Below are 19968 nucleotides of genomic sequence, written 5' to 3' on the forward strand. Positions count from 1 at the left end.
TCAAAAATATCTTTGAAGGTGGAATGGACAACAAAATATTCTGTGATTAAATGCATTTGATAAAATTAAGGAAGAATGGTGGGGTCTGCTGAGGGAAGTAACAAAAAAGAATCACTCTATTCCAAATCAGGTATCAGTATATAAATTCAGTTCAGTTCAGTTCAGTCGCTCAGTTCTGTCCAACTCTTTGCGACCCCATGAATTGCAGCATGCCAGGCCTCCCTGTCCATCACCAACTCCCGGATTTCATCCAAACTCATGTCCATCGAGTCGGTGATGCCATCCAGCCATCTCATCCTCTGTCATCCCCTTCTCCTCCTGCCCCCAAACCCTCCCAGCATCAGAGTCTTTTCTAATGAGTCAACTCTTCTCATAAGGTGGCCAAAGGATTGGAGTTTCAGCTTCAGCATCAGTCTTTCCAATGAACATCCAGGATTGATCTCCTTTAGAATGGATTGGTTGGATCTCCTTGCAGTCCAAGGGACTCTCAAGAGTTTTCTCCATCACCACAGTTCAAAAAGCATCAATTCTTCGGCGCTCAGCTTTCTTTACAGTCTAACTCTCACATCCATACATGACCACTGGAAAAACCATAGCCTTGACTAGATGGACCTTTGTTGGCAAAGTAATGTCTCTGCTTTTGAATATGCTATCTAGGTTGGTCATAACTTTCCTTTCAAGGAGTAAGAGTCTTTTAATTTCATGGCTGCAATAACCATCTGCAGTGATTTTGGAGCCCCCCAAAATAAAGTCTGACACTGTTTTCACTGTTTCCCCATCTATTTCCCATGAAGTGATGGGACCAGATGCCATGATCTTAGTAATTAGCCTTTCCTAAACTGGTACTCGGAGAAGGCAATGGCAGCTCACTCCAGTATTCTTGCCTGGAGAAGCCCTTGGACAGAGGAGCCTGGTGGGCTGCTGTCCGTGGGGTCGCACAGAGTCGGACACAACTGAAGCGACTTAGCATGCCTGCATGCATTGGAGAAGGAAACGGCAACCCACTCCAGTATTCTTGCCTAGAGAATCCCAGGGACAGAGGAGTCTGGTGGGCTGCCGTCTATGGGGTCGCACAGAGTTGGAGACAACTGAAGCGACTTAGCAGCAGCAGCAGCAGCAAACTGTACTCTGAGGAAAAGTAAGACATGTATCTCAAAATAAATTATTTTAGAAAAGCAGGTTAGATAAAATAAAATTGGGTCTTTAACTACAAAACTCTCAGCACTTTTACTGAGAGATTTATGCCTCGTCCTCTTTCAATGAGACATCTCTCCTTTGAAGAATTTTTAAGTCCGCTGACCATCAAAGTCCATATTCAAATGCACAAATTCCAAATTTTCCCAGAGAAATGTTTAGTGGAACATAATCTAGGAAATATTGATTTACTTTACTTGTTGGTAAACTTAAACAATAAATTCATGTATTAAGAAGTTAAATTTGTTAAACAATAAGATCCTACTATATGACATAAGGAACTATATTCAATATCTTGTAATAACCTAAAATGGAAAAGGACCTGAAAAGGTGCTGTTTATATTTATATAATATATATGTATATCTGAATCATTTACTGTACACCTGAAAATATCACAACACTGTAAATCAACTATACGTTGACTTAATTAAAAAAAAAAGTTAAGTTTGGAATTTTATTGAATAATACAGCATTTTTTGGTTATAAGGGCACCAGGCCACCTCTTTTCCCCACCTCTCTTCCCCCATTGTTTTTATGCACCTACTGTAATTCTCATGTTCTTTTTGTGTAAAATATTTTGAATATAATGAACTGCTTCAGTTTTCTATATCAGAATTTCCTTTCCAACTGGCTCTAGAAAGAGTTAAAATGTGCATGTCGTATGGGATTTTCAATGCCAGAAGAAGCAAAACTGTTGTCATAAAATTTATACTGAAGCAAGATAAAACAGGCTTCCCCAGTGGCTCAGTGGAAAAGAATCCACCTGCCAATGCGGGAGACACAGGAGATGTGGGTTTGATCCCTGGGTTGGGAAGATCCCCTGGAGGAGGAAAAGGCAACCCACTCAAGTCTTCTTGCCTGAAAAATCCCATGGACAGAGGAGCCTGGCAGGATACAGTTCAAAAGATTGCAAAGAATCAGGCATGACTGAGTGACTAAGCATGCAGAGGATAAAACACCTGGCTAGTTTTATCGATTAATATCTTTTTGTTGTATTCTGCCTAGATTTCGTCCTTCTTATACCTGACGACACTTGGCCTGGGGTTATCTGTGATTTGTAGTAAGGATGACAAATAAGATTCATGCTCAGAGAAAATGGTTTGCATCTCTGCTCTGTGTAGAATAACACAATGCAACATTATTTCTAATTGCCCGGTGGGGAGGAGAGCCTGACCTTGGAGAAAAGGAAGATGATTTGGAAAGTACAGAGCTTTGTTGAAGAAGGGGACACAAAATGACATTGGAAGTGTTGAACGGAGGGATACAGAGCTCTAAAATGGAAAGATTTTATTGGAATTACGAGCTAATTACAGAGCCCAGCACTGTCTTTGACAACGAAGATGGGCAGAAATTACCTGGGAAAGGTTAGTCCCAGGATGTGTGGAAGGTGATGAGAATGCCAAGATGACCTCAAGCTCTGATTAGAATTTTTCTCTCTCAGGGCTCCTATATCAAGATGATTCTGGTAATGGTCTATCAAAGAGGGTCATGGTGAAAATGGAATTAATTTATAAGAAGCTACAATCCTTCCTTATGGTAGATGGACCATTTCCCAGTATCAAAAGGCATCAGAAACCTTTCATGAGGACTAATGAAAGGTTACTTCATTAAGTAAATGAAGTAAAACAAAAACAAAGGCTCAGGACCCAGTCCAGAGGGCAATCCTGAGGAGTCTGTGTTGAGAAATGGCACATTTATATCTCTTGTCTTTCAATCAAGAGCAAAATCTGGCATGCCTGGTAAGGAAAGACCCACCATTTCTGGGAGAAAGAATAAAAGACTCACGTTCTGGCAGGGATCTGCAGGACAACATGGTGCTTTGACTGTGACATAGTCCGTACATTCTTCCCTCCTCACCCCACCTCTTGGACACACATCTCTCCACACACAATGTACACCTGAAGTTGCATCCTACCTTGATGCGTCTGTTCAGCAAACCAGAGAAATGAAGCAAACTAAGAAAGAGTCCAGACTCCTGAGAAGAGCCCAGTGTAGGTAGTCCAAAGCCCTGGCAAGGCTCTGACCATCTCAGACAGATGTGACTTCCAGCACCCAGGGAAGCACATATGTTTACCTTATGTAAGGGACTGTACAACTCTGGGAGAGTCCTCGAATCTGTCCTATATGTTTTCCTCTCACCCTGCTTGTTTAATCTATACGCTGAGAACATCATGAGAAATGCTGGGCTGGATGAGTTACAAGTTGGAATCAAGATAGGCAGGAGAAACATCAACAATCTCACATAAGTGGGTGATACCACTCTAATGGGAGAAAGTGAAGAGTAACTAAAGGACCTCTTGATGAGGGTGAAGGAAGAGAAAGAGCCAGCTTAAGACTAAATATTAAAAAAAAAAAAAAAAACTAAGATTATGGCATCAGGCTCCATTACTGCACAGCAAATAGAAGGGGAAAAGGTGGAATTAATGACAGATTCCCCCTTCTTGGGCTCCAAAATCACTGCAGATGGTGACTGCAGCCATGACATCAGAAGATGATTGCTTCTTGGCAGGAAAGCAATGACAAACCTAGACAGTTCGTGGAAAAGCAGAGACATTACTCTGCTGACCAAGATCCATATAATCACGGCTATGGTCTTCCCAGTGGTCATGTACAGTTGTGAGAGCTGGACGGAAAAGAAAGAGGAATGCCAAAGAATTGACGCCTTTGAATTGTGGTGCTGGAGAAGTCTCCTGAAAGTCCCTTGGACAGTAAGGATATCAAACCAGTCAATATTAAGAGAGATAAGCCCTAAATATTCACTGAAAGGACTGATGCTGAAGCTGAAGGTCTAATATTTTGTTCATCTCGTGTGAACAGACAACTCATTGGAAAAGTCCCCAGCGCTAGGAAAGATCGAGGGCAGAAGGAGAAGAGGGCATCAGAGGATGAGATGGCTGGACGGCTTCACTGATGCAATGAACATGAACCTGGACAAACTCCAGGAGATGGTGAGGGACAGGGAGGCCTGGCGTGCTGCAGTCCACGGGGCTGCAGAGACGGACAAGACTGGGCAACTGAACAACAACAGCAAGCTCCCAACAAGAAGGCTTTGCTTCTAATTTCCATAGTGAGATTCACTACTGAAGGCACCATGCCTGTGACTTCAACTGCAGGCAACTTAGAGGCAGGTACCTAACAATGTTCGCCTATGCACGTTTCATGGAAGATGAACACACAAGGTGCTGAAAAGAAAAAGGATCCCATGGAAGGCCAAATCACTTCAGGAAACACTAGCGTAGAGTAAACAGGTGTCTCTCACAAGACTTCTCAGTGCCCTTGATATGTTCATTACAAACATTCCAAAGCATGACAGTTTGCAGCATTTCTTCAGGCATATATCACCACTAAGCCTCTGTCTAGAGCAGCAGAGCTCAATAGAAATATGATGTGATCCACAAAGGAGAACCATGTACGTGATTTTAGATTTTTAAGACAGTTACATTAAAAATGGAAAGCATTCATGTTGATATATGGCAAAACCAATACAATACTGTAAAATTAAAAAATAAAATAAAATTTAAAAAAAGAAAAAGAGACAGGTGAATTTAATTTTAATAATATAGTTCATTAACCCAGTATATCAAAACTATTATCATTTCAGCATGTAACATATATTATAAATGAGATAAATTCACTTTTGTTGTGCTACATCTTTGACATACAGCGTGTGGTTTACACTTACAGCCCTCATCTTTAGACATTTGAAGTGTTCCGTGCAGCAGTGCATGTGACCACGGACACCCCATGGAATGGTGCAAGGAGACAACTGTTCACAAAACTGGTGTAACTGAAGATGCACATATAAGTGCTCTTTCTGGATTTCCGCTAATGTGATGCTAACTGATTTGATACATTGTTATTTTGTGCTGGATGCTGTAGAAATATATAGCATTGAACAGCATTAAAAACACTGCCTTCATGAGGCTTTCAGTCCAGCGAGAAATACAAGCACTAAACCACGTGATTAATTGTTTAATAAAATTGAGGGCTGAGAAAGGGTGTGACAGAGGGGTGTGACTGCACCCAAGGCCAATGAAGGTGTCCCCTACGAGTGGCATTTCAGTGTTGACCTGGAAGGGGCTTGGGCACAGAGAGGAGATGATGAGGTAGGAAGAACCATTCTACTTTGAGGCGATGGAGGGTGAGATGTTGAAGCTTAGAGAGCAGAGCTGGGAGAGCCCACCCCGAGAAGACGCTGGTCAGCAGGAACGTGCACTGTATTGCTGGACAGTGTTAGGTTTTATCTGAAAGGCGATGGGAAGACTGGGAGGGGTGTAAGTCAGACAGTGACACGAGCCAAAGTGTTTTGTGAGAAATTAAAGACAGCTCACATTCTTTGCTGCACTGCTCATTGAGAATTGGGATCTGATTCCTCTCTCTTTGAATCCAAGTCGGCCTTACTGACCTGCTTGACCCAGAAAATTAGGTGGCCGTGAAATTCTAGGATTCCCAACTTCAGGTCTTAAGAAGCCTCTAGGTACCCCTGGTCCTTGGGAATACTCTAACTATTGTGAGAAAGCCATACTAAGGTACCGTGTGCAGGGGACACAAGGAAATAAGCTGAAGAGAAAGTAAGAGAAAGGTCGGCCCATGAATAAGAATTTTCTCTCTGTGTGCACTCAGGCACTCAGTCGTGTCTGACTCTTTGTGACCCCATGGACTATAGCAGGCTAGGTTCCTCTGTCCATGGAATTTTTCAGGCAAGGATACTGGTGTGGGGTGCCATTCCCTCCTCCAGGGGGTCTTCCAGACCCAGGGATCAAACCTGCTTCTGCATCAGCAGGTGGATTTTTTACCACTAGCGCCATCTAGGAAGACTTCTCTGCTGCTGCTGCTGCTGCTGCTAAGTCGCTTCAGTCGTGTCCGACTCTGTGCGACCCCAGAGACGGCAGCCCACCAGGCTCCCCTGTCCCTGGGATTCTCCAGGCAAGAACACTGGAGTGGGTTGCCATTTCCTTCTCCAATGCAGGAAAGTGAAAAGTGAAAGGGAAGTCGCTCAGTCGTGTCCAACTCTTCGCGACCCCAGGGACTGCAGCCCAGAAGGCTCCTCTGTCCATGGGATTTTCCAGGCAAGAGTACTGGAGTGGGGTGCCATTGCCTTCTCCAAGGAAGCCTTCTCTAAGAGCCCCCAAATCAGCCTTGCCCCAAGGAGAGGACAGATTTCCATTCTACTGGCCATTCATGCCATCACAGCTGAGGCCCACGCATCTCAGAACAGAGATGAGTTGAGCAACTGAGTTCCATGCAAGTCTCATGATCATGAGCAAAGTAAATGGTAGTTACTTTAAACCACCTACTTTGGAGTTGTTTGTTACAAAGCAGTGGATGATTGGGTGGTTTTTGATATCCCTTTGGCTGCAGTAAGGTGTGTGCTTCAAGGGAACAAGGACAGTGGTAGCTGAGTCAGAATGTGGCCATGGATATGGAGGGAACTAGTTGGAATAAGTCCCACTGAGGAGCACCAGACAGCTGATGCTTTTAAACTGTGGTGTTGGAGAAGACTCTTGAGAATCCCTTGAACTGCAAGGAGATCCAACCAGTCCATCCTAAAGGAAATCAGTCCTGAATATTCATTGGAAGGACTGGTGCTGAAGCTGAAACTCCAATACTTTGGCCACCTGATGTGAAGAACTGAGTCATTTGAAAAGACCCTGATGGCTGGGAAAGATTGAAGGCAGGAGGAGAAGGGGACGACAGAGGATGAGATGGTTGGATGACATCACCGACTCAATGGACATGAGTTTGAGTAAACTCTGGGAGTTGGTGATGGACAGGGAGTCCTGGTGTGCTGCAGTCTATGAGGTCACAAAGAATTGGCCACTACTGAGCTCCTGAACTGAACTGAACTGAGGAGGTAGAACTGGAAAGCCTGTCTGCCTTGGTGAGCAGGGGAGATGCAGCAACATGTGTCATTTTCTTCATATTTGCTTTCCTCCAAGAGGTCTAACTCTCTTTCCTTTGCTACTTTCTCCATGTTTTCAGGGATCTCAGGAGTGCCATTGGCCACTTGGTCATGAAAATAACACAGAAATTGTGTGGCAGATGGTCGTGCCTTGCCATGCTAAGTCATTTCAATTGTGTCAGATTCTTTGCGACCCTATGGACTGTAGCCTGCCAGGCTCCTCTGTCCATGGGATTCTCCAGACAAGAATTCTGGAGTGGGTTGCCATGCCCTCCTCCAGGGGATCTTCCTGACCCAGGGATTGAACCCACTTCTACTGTGGCTCCTGCATTACAGGCGGATTCTTTACAGCTGCCATAGGGAAAGCCCTGGCAGATGGCCATACGTGAAGGTAAAAACACCTGTCAATACAGCCTTAGAAATAGGAGATTTGGGTTTATTGAAAACTATACACCTAGAGTTGGATTGGCCTGTTGTTGTTGTTCAGTCACTAAGTCGTGTCCAACTCTTTGTGACCCCATGGACTACACTATGTCAGGCTCTTTCTTTCCCTAGCTCCCGGAGGTTGCTCAGATTCATGTCTATTGTGTTGGTGCTGCTATGTAACCATCTCATCCTCTGTTGCCCCCTTCTCCTCCTGCCCTCAATCTTTCCCAGCATCAGGGTCTTTTCATCACATTTGATGGCCAGAGAATTGGAGCTTCAGCTTCACCATCAGTCCTTACAATGAATATTCAGGGTTGATTCGCTTTAGGATTGACCAGTTTGATTCCTTGGAGTCCAAGAGACTCTCAAGAGTCTTCTCCAGCATCACAATTTGAAAGTACCCAGTTCTTCAATGCTCAGCCTTTTTTATGATACATGACTACTGGAAAAACCATAACTTTTACTATATGAACTTTTGTAAGCAAAATGATGTCTCTACTTTTTAATATGCTGTCTAGATTTATCATAGCTTTCCTTCCAAGGAGCAAGTGTCTTTTAATTTCATGGCTGCAGTCACTGTCCACAGTGATTTTGGATCCCAAGAAAATAAAATCTGTCACTAAAGAAATAACAAAAGTAATCTAGAAAAAATCCAGATTACTAGTAATCTAGTAATCCAAAACATTTACCTTCACCTCATAGCTAATTACAAACCACTAGAAATGCTTTAGGCAGAAACGAGTATTATTAACAGTGATGTGGCAAAAGAGGAAAGAGTTCCCAATAACTGACCTTCCATTGGGTCCGTGCATCTAAAACTGGTACACAAAGGCAAAAACAACTCCTAGTACCATTTTGGAAAATAATGTAATAGAATATTGGTTCATTGGGTCATTTAACAGTGATACTTTAATTTGTATCTATCCATAGTCGTTTTACATTCCAATATTTTACTGGAGTATAACTGCTTTACAATGTTCTATTAGTTTCTGCTATACAATGAAGTGAATCAACTACATGTATATATATGCAGCCATGAACTCAAAAGACGCTTGCTCCTTGGAAGAATAGCTATGACAAACATAGACAGCATATTAAAAGACAGAGACATTACTTTGTCCTCAAAGGTCTGTCTAGTCAAAGCTATGGTTTTTCCAATAGTCGTGAATGGATGTGAAAGTTGGACCATAAAGAAAGCTGAGAACCAAAAAATTGATGCTTTTGAACTGTGGTGTTAGGGAAGACTCTTTAGAGTCCCTTGGACTGCAAGGAGATCAAACCAGTCAATCCTAAAGGAAATCAGTCCTGAATATTCATTGGAAGGACTGATGCTGAAATTCTAATTCTTTGGCCACCTGGTGCAAAGAACTGACTCATTTGAAAAGACCCTGATGCTGGGAAAGATTAAAGGCAAGAGGAGAAGGCGATGGCAGAGGATAAGATGGTTGGATGGCATCACTGATTTGATAGACATGAGTTTGAGCAAGCTCCAGGAGTTGGTGATGGACAGGGAAGCCTGGCATGCTGCAGTCCATGGGGTTGCAGAGTCAGACATGACTGAGTGACTGAACTGAACTGAGATAAATACATATATATATATATATATATATATATATATTTATATTTATATGTATATGTATATCCTCTCCCTCTTGACCCTATCTCCCTCTTATCTACCCCCATCCCACCCCTCTAGGTCATCACAGAGCAATGAGCTGAGCTCTGTGTGCTATACAGCAGGTTTCCACTAGCTATCTATTTTGAAAGACGGTAGTGTATATATCTTAACCCCTGTCTCCCAATTTGTCCCACCCTCCCCTTCATCCCATGTCCACACATTCATTCTCTGTCTGTGTCACTATTCCTACTCTGCAAAGAGGTTCATCTATAGCATTTTTCTGGATTCCACCTATTTGTATTAATAAACAATATGTGTTTTTCTCTTTCTGACTTACTTCACTCTGTCTGATAGACTATAGGTCCACCCACATCTCCTAATTTTTTAAAGCTTTGTGTGTGTTAAATGTAATGCCAAATGAAATTAGAGTTCTCAAAAGTTACTAAAAGTTTCAGTGTGTCAGTGAAGGTCATAGTTTCTAATTTATCAGTGTAATTAAATGCAATCACATTTTTAAAGGAAAATTGTTAGAATGGAGATCAGGATGTGAAACTCGCCCTAGCGTCTGGCACCACTGAGAAGAGACGCTGCGGCCCACTCTTGCATTTCACATTCAGGGGATCTGCAGCTATTATTTCTTATTTAGGAAGTAAAATTGACTGCACCTGGGCACATTATTAGCTGCTCACTGCAGGGAACCTCATGTTGATGGGCTATAATTTAGCAGAGAAGAAAAAAAAAAGAGCCAAGCCAATTAAAATGAAGCACATCACAATGCCCTTCCACTGATTGTTTGTCAGAATTTATTATCTTATATTGAACAAATAGGGGATAATTAGAAAAGGAATAAGTGTGACATAATCAAAATCTGGGGAACAAATTACTCCTCCTGCATATGAAGAAAAGGTCTTCCTAAGCTGTCAAGACTGGTCTTGCCCAAGGAGAAAAGAATACCATGTGGACGGGCATCTCCCCCACTAAGATTCACAGAGAACTTGAGCAATGTCTACTGCCCAGACTCCAACCTCACTGCAAGTTCATTTGGGTGGTTTTGCACCAACATTATGATTCAAGGTGGTCACCAATGTTTCTTTCTGGTGGTACTTTCCCATGTGACCAGACCTCCAAAAGCCCTGGACCCCAAGACGCAACAGGGCTTCCCTGACCTGGGACACTTGGCCCAAGGCACATAGTACTCAGCTACAGGAACTGTGTGCCCTGTGCGATCACACAGGAGGACTATGGAAGCCAGGGCCGGTCTTCTCCGCCAATGCATCTTTTCCCTGCAGTGACTCTGCAGTATATTCTTTTACTATAATAACCTTCCCCTGAGTCCTGAGTTACTGACCTTGACCATGGTCATAGGACACCAAAAACAGACAAAGCCCAAAGACATATCAAGGCCCAGGACAAAAGAAAGACGCAGAGTGGACTGCTGCTACTGCTCACATCCCTGAACACTAGTGGTTACAGCCTGCCCCCTCCCAGCCCCCATGAAGAGCAGTGCTGGACACTGGAGATGCCCAGGCCCTGATGCTATGTCTGCCCTGGATATCCAATGTCCAGGATGTCATTGGACCAGGTCTCTACTTCTTGACCTCATGGGTTCCCGGGTATTGCAACTTGAGCAGTTTCCTAGTCTCTGCAGCGTAGACCCTTTGGCCCCAGTGACTCTTGTTGTGGGACATTCTGCTCATTATGAGATGTTTAGCAGAATCTGCCCTCTGTGCTCTGGGTGTCACTAGCTGCCTCTCAATTAGGACCATCAAAAATGACTGCTGACATTGTCACAGGAGTCCTGGGGTAAAACCACCCCTGGCTGAGGGTCACATGGCAGCTACAAGCACATCTGAAAACCTGAGACTCCGCTGACTCAGCATCTGCCGTGTCCTCCTCCCACTACACTCACAGGGCAGACAAGTTTTCAGACAGAGGAAGGGCATTCAGATGGAAAGTCCCCGGGCACCCCTCACCATCAGAGCCTTCATCAGCGTAGCTGCCTACATTAAAGTGAAGAGTCAAGGGCAACAGGAAGTATACCTCTGCTTTCTCAAGGAAATTTTCTTTTTAAAATTTGTTTGTTTTTAATTGGAGGATGATTGCTTTAGAATTTTGTGTTGATTTCTGCCAATTATCAACCTAAATCAGCCATAGGCATACACATATCCCCTCCTTCATGAACCTCCCTCCCACTCCATCCCATCCCTCTAGGTTGTCACAGAGGACCAAGCTGAACTCCTGAGCTATATAGCAGCAAATCTAGATATCCATCGACAGATTAATGGATAAACAAGCTGTGGTACATATATATGTACAATGGAATATTACTCAGCCATAAAAAGCAATGCATTTGAGTCAGTTCTAATGAGGTGGATGAACCTAGAGCCTGTTATACAGAGTGAAGTAAGTCAGAAAGAGTAAAACAAATATTATGTATTCATGCAAATATATGGAATCTAGAAAAAATGACACTGATGAACCTATTTTCAGCACAGGAATAGAGACTCAGACACAGAGAACAGACTTATGGACACAGTGGGGGAAGGAGATGGTGGGGCAAATTGAGAGAGTAGCTTTGAAATATATGCATTACCATGTGTAAAACAGATCGCTAATGGGGAATTGTTGTAAGGACATTTTCTTTACTCACAGTTCTTTCTCCTGAAATAAGAGCTTAATAACAACTGATTAAAATATGACACTGCCTTAAGAAAGGAAAGTACCATGTTTCAAGAAACATCTCTGATAAGAAGAAACCTTCCAGTTAGTGCACATAATGGCAATGGGCTTCTTGATGTCTCTCAGAATGTGAGCTGCTGCTGCTGCTGCTGCTAAGTCACTTGAGTCGTGTCCGACTCTGTGCGACCCCATAGACGGCAGCCCATCAGGCTCCCCAGTCCCTGGGATTCTCCAGGCAAGAACACTGGAGTGGGTTGCCATTTCCTTCTCCAATGCATGAAAGGGAAAAGTGAAAGTGAAAGTGAAGTCGCTCAGTCGTGTCCAACTCTAGCGACCCCATGGACTGCAGCCTACCAGGCTCCTCCGTCCATGGGATTTTCTAGGCAAGAGTACTGGAGTGGGGTGCCATTGCCTTCTCTGAGAATGTGAGCTTCATGTTCATAAATCTAAAGGAAGAGTAAACTGTGTTTTTACAGTTACCCAGTGAAATCCAACTATGAACCCTCTGTGGTCTTTGCCCTTATGGAACATCCATTGGGCTTGGTCTGAGAAAGGAGGGGAGGAGGCTGGAAGGGGTAACACAGGGTGTGGGATGAGCTGGAAGGGGTATGTCCTGACAGCAGGCACCATCATCACCTCCACATAGGAGGCGTGAAGGGGCTGTGGGAGACAGGACTGTAAACTGACAACCACCCATCCGGGTTTACTCTGTCCCAGTCTTTCCTGCACATTTGTGCTGTGTCAGATACTATCTATAGAGCCTTTAATAAATTCTGAATTACCTAATTTGAACATTATAGGTTAGTAAATTACATCAGGTTAAGAACATCCCTCCAGGTAGACAGACTCAAAAAAAAAAAAAAAAAAAAGAATCAATGTTCTAGGGGTAATGTTTTTCAAAAAAATAGAATTCACTCTAATTTTATTATTATGCAGTTCACAGTTCTCCATTTTGCTTGTAAGTATGATATAAAATATTGCACCTATTAAATTATTCTAATATACAATTTAACTCATCAGACCAAAAGGAAACCAGGTCCCCTTAGCATAACTTATTCCTAGTGACAGCTTCCGCTGATTATCACCTTAATGTCTTCTCCTACATGATCTACGAAATAATTTATTCTAGAAGCTTGTTTTCCCATCACATCCACAAGCATCATAAATATGTTAGTCCACAGTTTCAAGACTTAATGCATTTTTTTGTGTGTGTGAAAGATAAAATCTGAAACAGAAAACTGGTGATAAGTAACCCCAGTCCAAATAGTTGAACAGACACCTTGATAAAGACACAGCGAATAAGTACATGGGGGAAAGGTCCAACATATTAGTCATTAAGTCATTTAAATTAGTCAATTTAAATCACATCTGACAACATTGTAACAACTTATAGAATGACAGAGAGAAAGGGGAGGAAGGGAGGAGAGAAGGGAAGAAGGGAGGGGGAGGGAGGAAGGAAGAAATTCAACAATACCAAGTGCAGGTGAGGATCTGACAATACAGAGGAACTAGGTGTCTCATACACTGCTGCTGCTGCTGCTGCTAAGTCGCTTCAGTCGTGTCCGACTTTGTGTGACCCCAGAGATGGCAGCCCACCAGGCTCCCCGTCCCTGGGATTCTCCAGGCAAGAACACTGGAGTGGGTTGCCATTTCCTTCTCCAATGCATGAAAGTAAAAAGTGAAGTCACTCAGTCATGTCCGACTCTTTGCGACCCCATGGACTGCAGCCTACCAGGCTCCTCTGCCCATGGGATTTTCCAGGCAAGAGTACTAGGGGGGACTCAAAATGAATTAGCCATTTTGGAAACAATTTGACAGGTCTTAATAAAGTTACATATTTACTTATTAATACCATGCAACTCTGAAGTGCTGTTCTTAGGTATTCACTCACCTGAAATAAAAACAATGTTCACATAAAGTCTGTAAGTGAATGTTTATAACGGCTATATTGATAACCTCAAGCGCATCATGATAAGTGAGAGAAGTCAGACTCAAAAGGCTACCAGAGTTGGGTTTTTTGGAGGGACAGGGGATGGGAAGAAGCTGAGAGGAAGTTGACTACAGAAGGATGTCTGGGGTGTTTGGGGGGGTTATTGTCAATCAGTCATCGGTGTTCATTGAAAGGACTGATGTTGAAGCTGACACTTTAATACTTTGGCCACCTGATGCGAAGAGCTGACTCATTTGAAAAGACTCTGATGCTGGGAAAGATTGAGGGCAGGAGGAGAAGGGGATGCCAGAGGATGAGGCTGGATGGCATCACCGACTGGATGGACATGGGTTTGGGTGAACTCCGGGAGTCGAGTCAGACACAACTGAACTGAACTACATCTTATCATGGCAAAGGTTATTTGACTCTATGCATTTGTCAAAATTTGCAGAAGTAAACTTTAAAACAATGAATTTTATTATATGCTCATTATATTTGCATAAATTTAAAAAGAAAAAACCAGCTTGACTGCAATAATGGAGTCTGGGATGTTGAGGTGAGCTTACAATTAGTAACAAATAGTTTATGTTGCCTCATACCCAACATTCTCTGAATCTCTTCTCCCTCATTTCAGCCTTCCCGGTTCAAGACACAGCTATGAAGATCCTTTCATAAAATGTGTTCCAGGCAACATGTCAACCTGCTACCAGAGGGGGGCTCAATTCATTATGGCAACTGAGGAAAACAGCAAGAAAATGGACACCTTAGAGAACCGTAACATCCCCATGACAGAACAGAGGGTCTTGTGGCCAGAAGCCCTGATTTACAGAACATATTAATGGGGCCCTGGCTGCCAAGCCCTCTGTTTCCTGTATGCTGGTTTTTGCTGACCAGGAGGGGCAGGTGTTCGCTGGAACGAGTCCACTCATGGGCTGGGGAAGAGGGGAGTTAGGGTTTCCACCAGAGCTCAACTTTCCGGACTCCTCCCTTAACAAATATTTGTCTCCATCTTGCTTTTGCATTAAGTGTATTTGGTAAATTTGGAGGTAGTACACAGAGGGGCTTCCCTGGTGGCTCAGCTGGTAAAGAATCTGCCTGCGACGCAGGAGACCTGGGTTCGATCACTGGGTCAGGAAGATCCCTGGAGAAGGGAATGCCTACCCACTCTAGTATTCTTGCCTGGAGAATCTCATGGACAGAGGAGCCTGGAGGTCTACAGTCCATGGGGTTGCAAAGAATTAGACACGACTGAGCAACTAACATACACACGCACACACACAACACAGAGGTGGCTCCAAATGCATTAAAGAACTGCTTTAATGCAGAGTCTGATGCACAAAGAGAAGAATTGGGAAGGGAGTCAGGACTGGCCCTGAGTGGAGCCACGGATCAGCCACAGAAATAGAATAGGAAGGGGTAAGAAATTGGAAAGTCACTTCATACGTCACTTACCACCACCATGGAAAAGATCTCTAAATAAAACTAGGATTTTTAAATACTCAATAGCTTAAATTAGTCTAAAGTTCATGTATGTTCCCACAAACACCACTGGGAACCCACAGTCATCACCTTCCTTCTCACTTCTTACCCCTTGACTTTCACATGGTCCCCTACGTGAGGATGCTTTCCCACCTTTAAAGTAAAATAAAATAAAATAATGGCTTTTGTGTGTCAGCCACTCACTCTTCTGGAGGTGTGGAAAAACATGTGTACTTCAGTAGATAACTATGAAACCTGCAGAGATGATCTGATTCTGTACGTCACTGTCTTTGAGCTACTCTACAATTCTGTGGTTTGCAGGTAACTGATATTCACACAAATTCTGCCCCATTTGGTAGGGGTTTAATGATGCCTCTCCTCAGTCCCCACTCCCCAAGGAAAAGCCAGTTCTGCCCCCATTCACATATATATTTCAATATCCCTGATGGATAAATGTTTCTGTTTCAAATGTTTCTCTTTTAAACTGGTCACAACATCTTTTCAGCTCCCTCATTGAATAAGCTACATGCAATCTTCAGCTATGTTCATTTTTATATCTGCATGAGGGGTCTTCTAACAAAAAAGTCCCTAACCCTAAGGGTATTTGAAGGTTCCTGGAACACCCCACACTGGGTGCCTTTGGGCTTCCTGTGACTTGAAGTCAGGACTAGAACAAACCCAGCTTTGCCTTTCAGGTAGTGCTTTTGATTGAGTTGGCTCAACACCTGTCCTCAGGAAATATTTGTTAGAATTAAAAGCACTTAACACTGACTTGTCTGTATCCAATACCAAAAAAGGAAAAGAAAAGAAAAAAAAAGCCAACATTAAAGGTTACAGTGTGCTTACTCCTTGTATTATAATTGGACCTAATAAAGAACCATCACCTTAGTTACCTGGCTAAATTTCCATTTAGAGAGAGAGTTGGACCATAAAGAAGGCTGAGAGCTGAAACACTGATGCTTTTGAATTGTAGTGCTGGAGAAGACTCGTGAGAGTCCCTTGGACAGCAAGGAGATCAAACCAGTCAATCCTAAAGGAAATCAGCCGTGAATATTCATTAGAAAGACTGATGCTGAAGCTCCAATACTTGGGCCACCTGATTTGAAGAGCCAACTCGCTGGAAAAGACCCTGATGCTGGGAAAGATTGAAAGCAAAAGGAGAAGGGGGCAGCAGAGGATATGATGGTTAGCCAGCTTCACAGACTCAATGGACATGAATTTGAGCAGACTGTGGGAGATAGTGGAGAACAGAGGAGCCTGGCGGGCTGTAATCCACAGGTTTGTAAAGAGTCAAACACAACTTAGTGAGTGAACAACAATGAAGGGCCACCCACAAATGTAACCAATTAAATGAATAATTGAAGTAAACTGACTTTTATCCAACAGAATGGATATCAGATGCCTATTCTTGCTCTGTCAAATTCCCCTTTATCCACAGCACACTGCTTTCTGAAAAGGAGATCTGAAGGTGGACCTGGGCTGGCTCTCTCACTGAAGACTGCATAAAATATTCTGAAGCTATTCAGAGGGAGCACATTAAAAACAACTTTCATACTGGAGGTTAAGTGGCAGAAATCTTTATAGAGAAAAGTCTCTTTGTTTTGTATGCTATTTCGTGAGTGCAGTGAACTTATTAAGCATTTTGATGTAGCAAAAATTGTGATGTGCATATGTACAAATGCTCCAAACAGGGCAAAAAGCAGCTTAAAAAAAATCAATAAAGTGGCTTTTTAACAAATGCATTCGGAACTGGATCAAAAGGATAGCCCGGAAGCTACACGCTATGGATCTAACATTCATACATTTTCATTTCAAGGAGACATCTTTTCCAACAGAAAGGTGAAATCTGTCTGTAATGAGCTTCTTCTAAGGCAGAAGGAAAGCTTCTTTTCAAATAAGAGACTAAATAAATAGAGTGCCTATGTGTGGTTTTGCAAACAGAAGGACACAGAGGACCCACCTTTGAAACAGGGGCCTTTTGAAAGCAGCTACAGATTCAAAGGGTGAACTCTGCAATCGTTTTTTCATCTTCCTCCTCCTCCAGAATACACTTTAGTATGTAAATATGTGGTCATGAGAAAACACTTGCCTGGGGAGAGTGGGTAATTTTGTTTTTGTTTTTTTTGTTGTTGAAGACATCAACACTAGAAATTGTAGGCCACCAGAAACTCACCCAGATCTGATTAGATAGCGATGCTTATAGTTCATGCCACAGCCCAAGGGGTGGTCTCCAGGAAGAATCTTTTAAAGCACAAGATTTTTCAAATGAGCTCACTCTTGGAAGACTTGCTTATTTTCCAGTAAGTGGAGCTAGGCTTCAAGCGCAACCTGGGGGCCCCAAATTCTGAACATACATACACATTCCGACTTATCTCACCAGGGCTGCCTGCCTAGGACCACAACATACATTAGCATCCTGCTGGGACCTTGGGTTCATCACCTCCCTGCCGGGACCCCACATCACCCCTTAGCCGCTCATTTCCCACTTTGCTAACGTAGAAAATTGTCCTTGCCTGTATCATTGGGCTGCTGCTGCTACTGCTAATTCGCTTCAGTCGTGTCCGACTCTGTGGGACCCCATAGATGGCAGCCCACCAGGCTCCCCCATCCCTGGGATTCTCCAGGCAAGAACACTGGAGTGGGTTGCCATCTCCTTCTCCTATGCATGAAAATAAAAAGTGAAAGTGAAGTCGCTCAGCCGTGTCTGACTCTTTGCAACCCCATGGACTGCAGCCTACCAGGCTCCTCTGTCCATGGGATTCTCCAGGCAAGAGTACTGGAGAGGAATGCCATTGCCTTCTCCATCATTGGGCTACAGTGAAATAAAACAGGACTGACTCTCAATTAGCTTCTGGCAAAGCAACACATGCAGGAAAAGGATGAATAAGGCTCAGAGATATAAAATCTTTCTTCAGACCTGTCTTATCTGAATATCTACCTTAAGTAATATGTCCCCAACAGGGCTGTAAGATAGCCAGATGGAAGGGAAAAAAAAGTTTGTTTGTTTTTTTCCTTTCCCCTTGACTCCTCAGATCCTTAGAATGGAGGCACAGGATTTCATAAAGTATAGAAATAAACAGCCTCATCTCCAGATGCAGTGGTGGCCACCTGAGCCACATGATGCACTAAAGATGCTTCGAAGCAAGGTCTCCTGGAAGACAGAACGTTCTTCCAAAGAAAAGAAGGAAGCCCAGAGAAGGCGAAAGTCAGTACCAGTGTTTCTGTGTCCTTAAGTACTGGCTCACCAGGAGGGTTAAGGTGGCTGGGCATGTGCTTCAGGCCAGAAAGGCCAGGGTACCTGAGGAAGTTACTAGTATGCTTTTTTTTTTTGGCTATAATTTACCTTCATTAGCTCTTTTTTAAAAAAAATTGCTAATATTTATTGAGTGTTTACTTTGTGATCAGAACTATATTAATTTACCAGCTTATTTTTATTGAGATATAACTGACATAAAATTGTATAAGTTTGGGCTTCCCTGGTGGTTGGTTCAGTGGCAAAGAACCAGCTTAACCAGTCTGAGAATGCAAGAGACATGGATTTCATCCCTGGGTCAGGCAGATCCCCTATAGGAGGGAATGTCAACCCACTCTAGTATTCTTGCCTGGGAAATCCCACAGACAGAGAAGTCTGGGAGGTTATAGTCCTTGGGGTCACAAAGAGTAAAACAGGACTTAGCAATTAAACAATAACATTGTATAAGTTTCAGTTCAGTTCAGTTCAGTTCAGTCGCTCAGTCATGTCCGACTCTTTGAGATCCCATGAATTGCAGCACGCCAGGCCTCCCTGTCCGTCACCAACTCCCAGAGTTCACTAAGACTCACGTCCATCAAGTCAGTGATGCCATCCAGCCATCTCATCCTCTGTCGTCCCCTTCTCCTCCTGCCCCCAACCCCTCCCAGCATCAGAGTCTTTTCCAATGAGTCAACTCTTCGCATGAGGTGGCCAAAGTATTGGAGTTTCAGCTTTAGCATCAGTCCCTCCAAAGAACACCCAGGACTGATCTCCTTTAGAGTGTGTAAGTTTAAGGTGTACCATATATTGTTTTTATACATTTATAACTGCAATATGCTGTCCACCATAACATTAGCCAGAAAAATGGTTATAGTACTATCTGTGTTTTTATATTGACATTACCGTACTACATAATTCAAAGTTGCTAAGAAACCAGATCTTAAATATTCTCCATTGTTTCTTGTTGTAACTCAGCAGGGCAGTATGGAACCTTCCCTTCCCAGGACAGACCCCTCCCCCATATCCTATGCTGTAGCTCCTCTCTGAAGTTCCTAGAAAACAGTATCCTGAGGTACACTTCCTGAGTTGTGTTACAGATGCTAAAACCACCACTAAATGGAAGAAATTAACGACTTGGTGATCATGAGCCAGGACCCTTGTGACCCTGCCCTGTTACCTCACCATCAGCCAATCACAGACGTGTGCACAGGCTGATTCCATAAACCCTGGGCCAGCCCTCCCTCACCTGGCCTTTAAAAATGCTTTGCTGAAACCCTTTGGGCAGTTTGAGAGGTCTGAGCACAAGTCATCCCTCTCCTCGTACTGGCCTTTGCAATAAAGCTGCACGTTCCTTCGCCATGACCTGGTGTCAGTAGATTAGCTTTACTGGATGTGGGCAAGAGGACCCAAGTCTGGTTCACTGACATTGTTGACTCTAACAGATATTCCCAGGAAATTAGAAAATTAGTTTAGATACTCCCAGTTTAGAGAAGAAGAAATCTCTGTA

General features: G+C 43.3%; 1 protein-coding gene across 1 annotated transcript in view; it reads right to left on the reverse strand.

Moving 5' to 3' along the window:
- Window positions 1-19968, reverse strand: part of DSCAM (DS cell adhesion molecule) — a 697188-nt gene that overhangs the window by 575807 nt on the left and 101413 nt on the right. The window lies entirely within an intron of this gene.

The sequence above is a fragment of the Bubalus kerabau genome, chromosome 2 (assembly GCF_029407905.1).
Source record: "Bubalus kerabau isolate K-KA32 ecotype Philippines breed swamp buffalo chromosome 2, PCC_UOA_SB_1v2, whole genome shotgun sequence".
Classification (NCBI taxonomy): domain Eukaryota; kingdom Metazoa; phylum Chordata; class Mammalia; order Artiodactyla; family Bovidae; genus Bubalus; species Bubalus kerabau.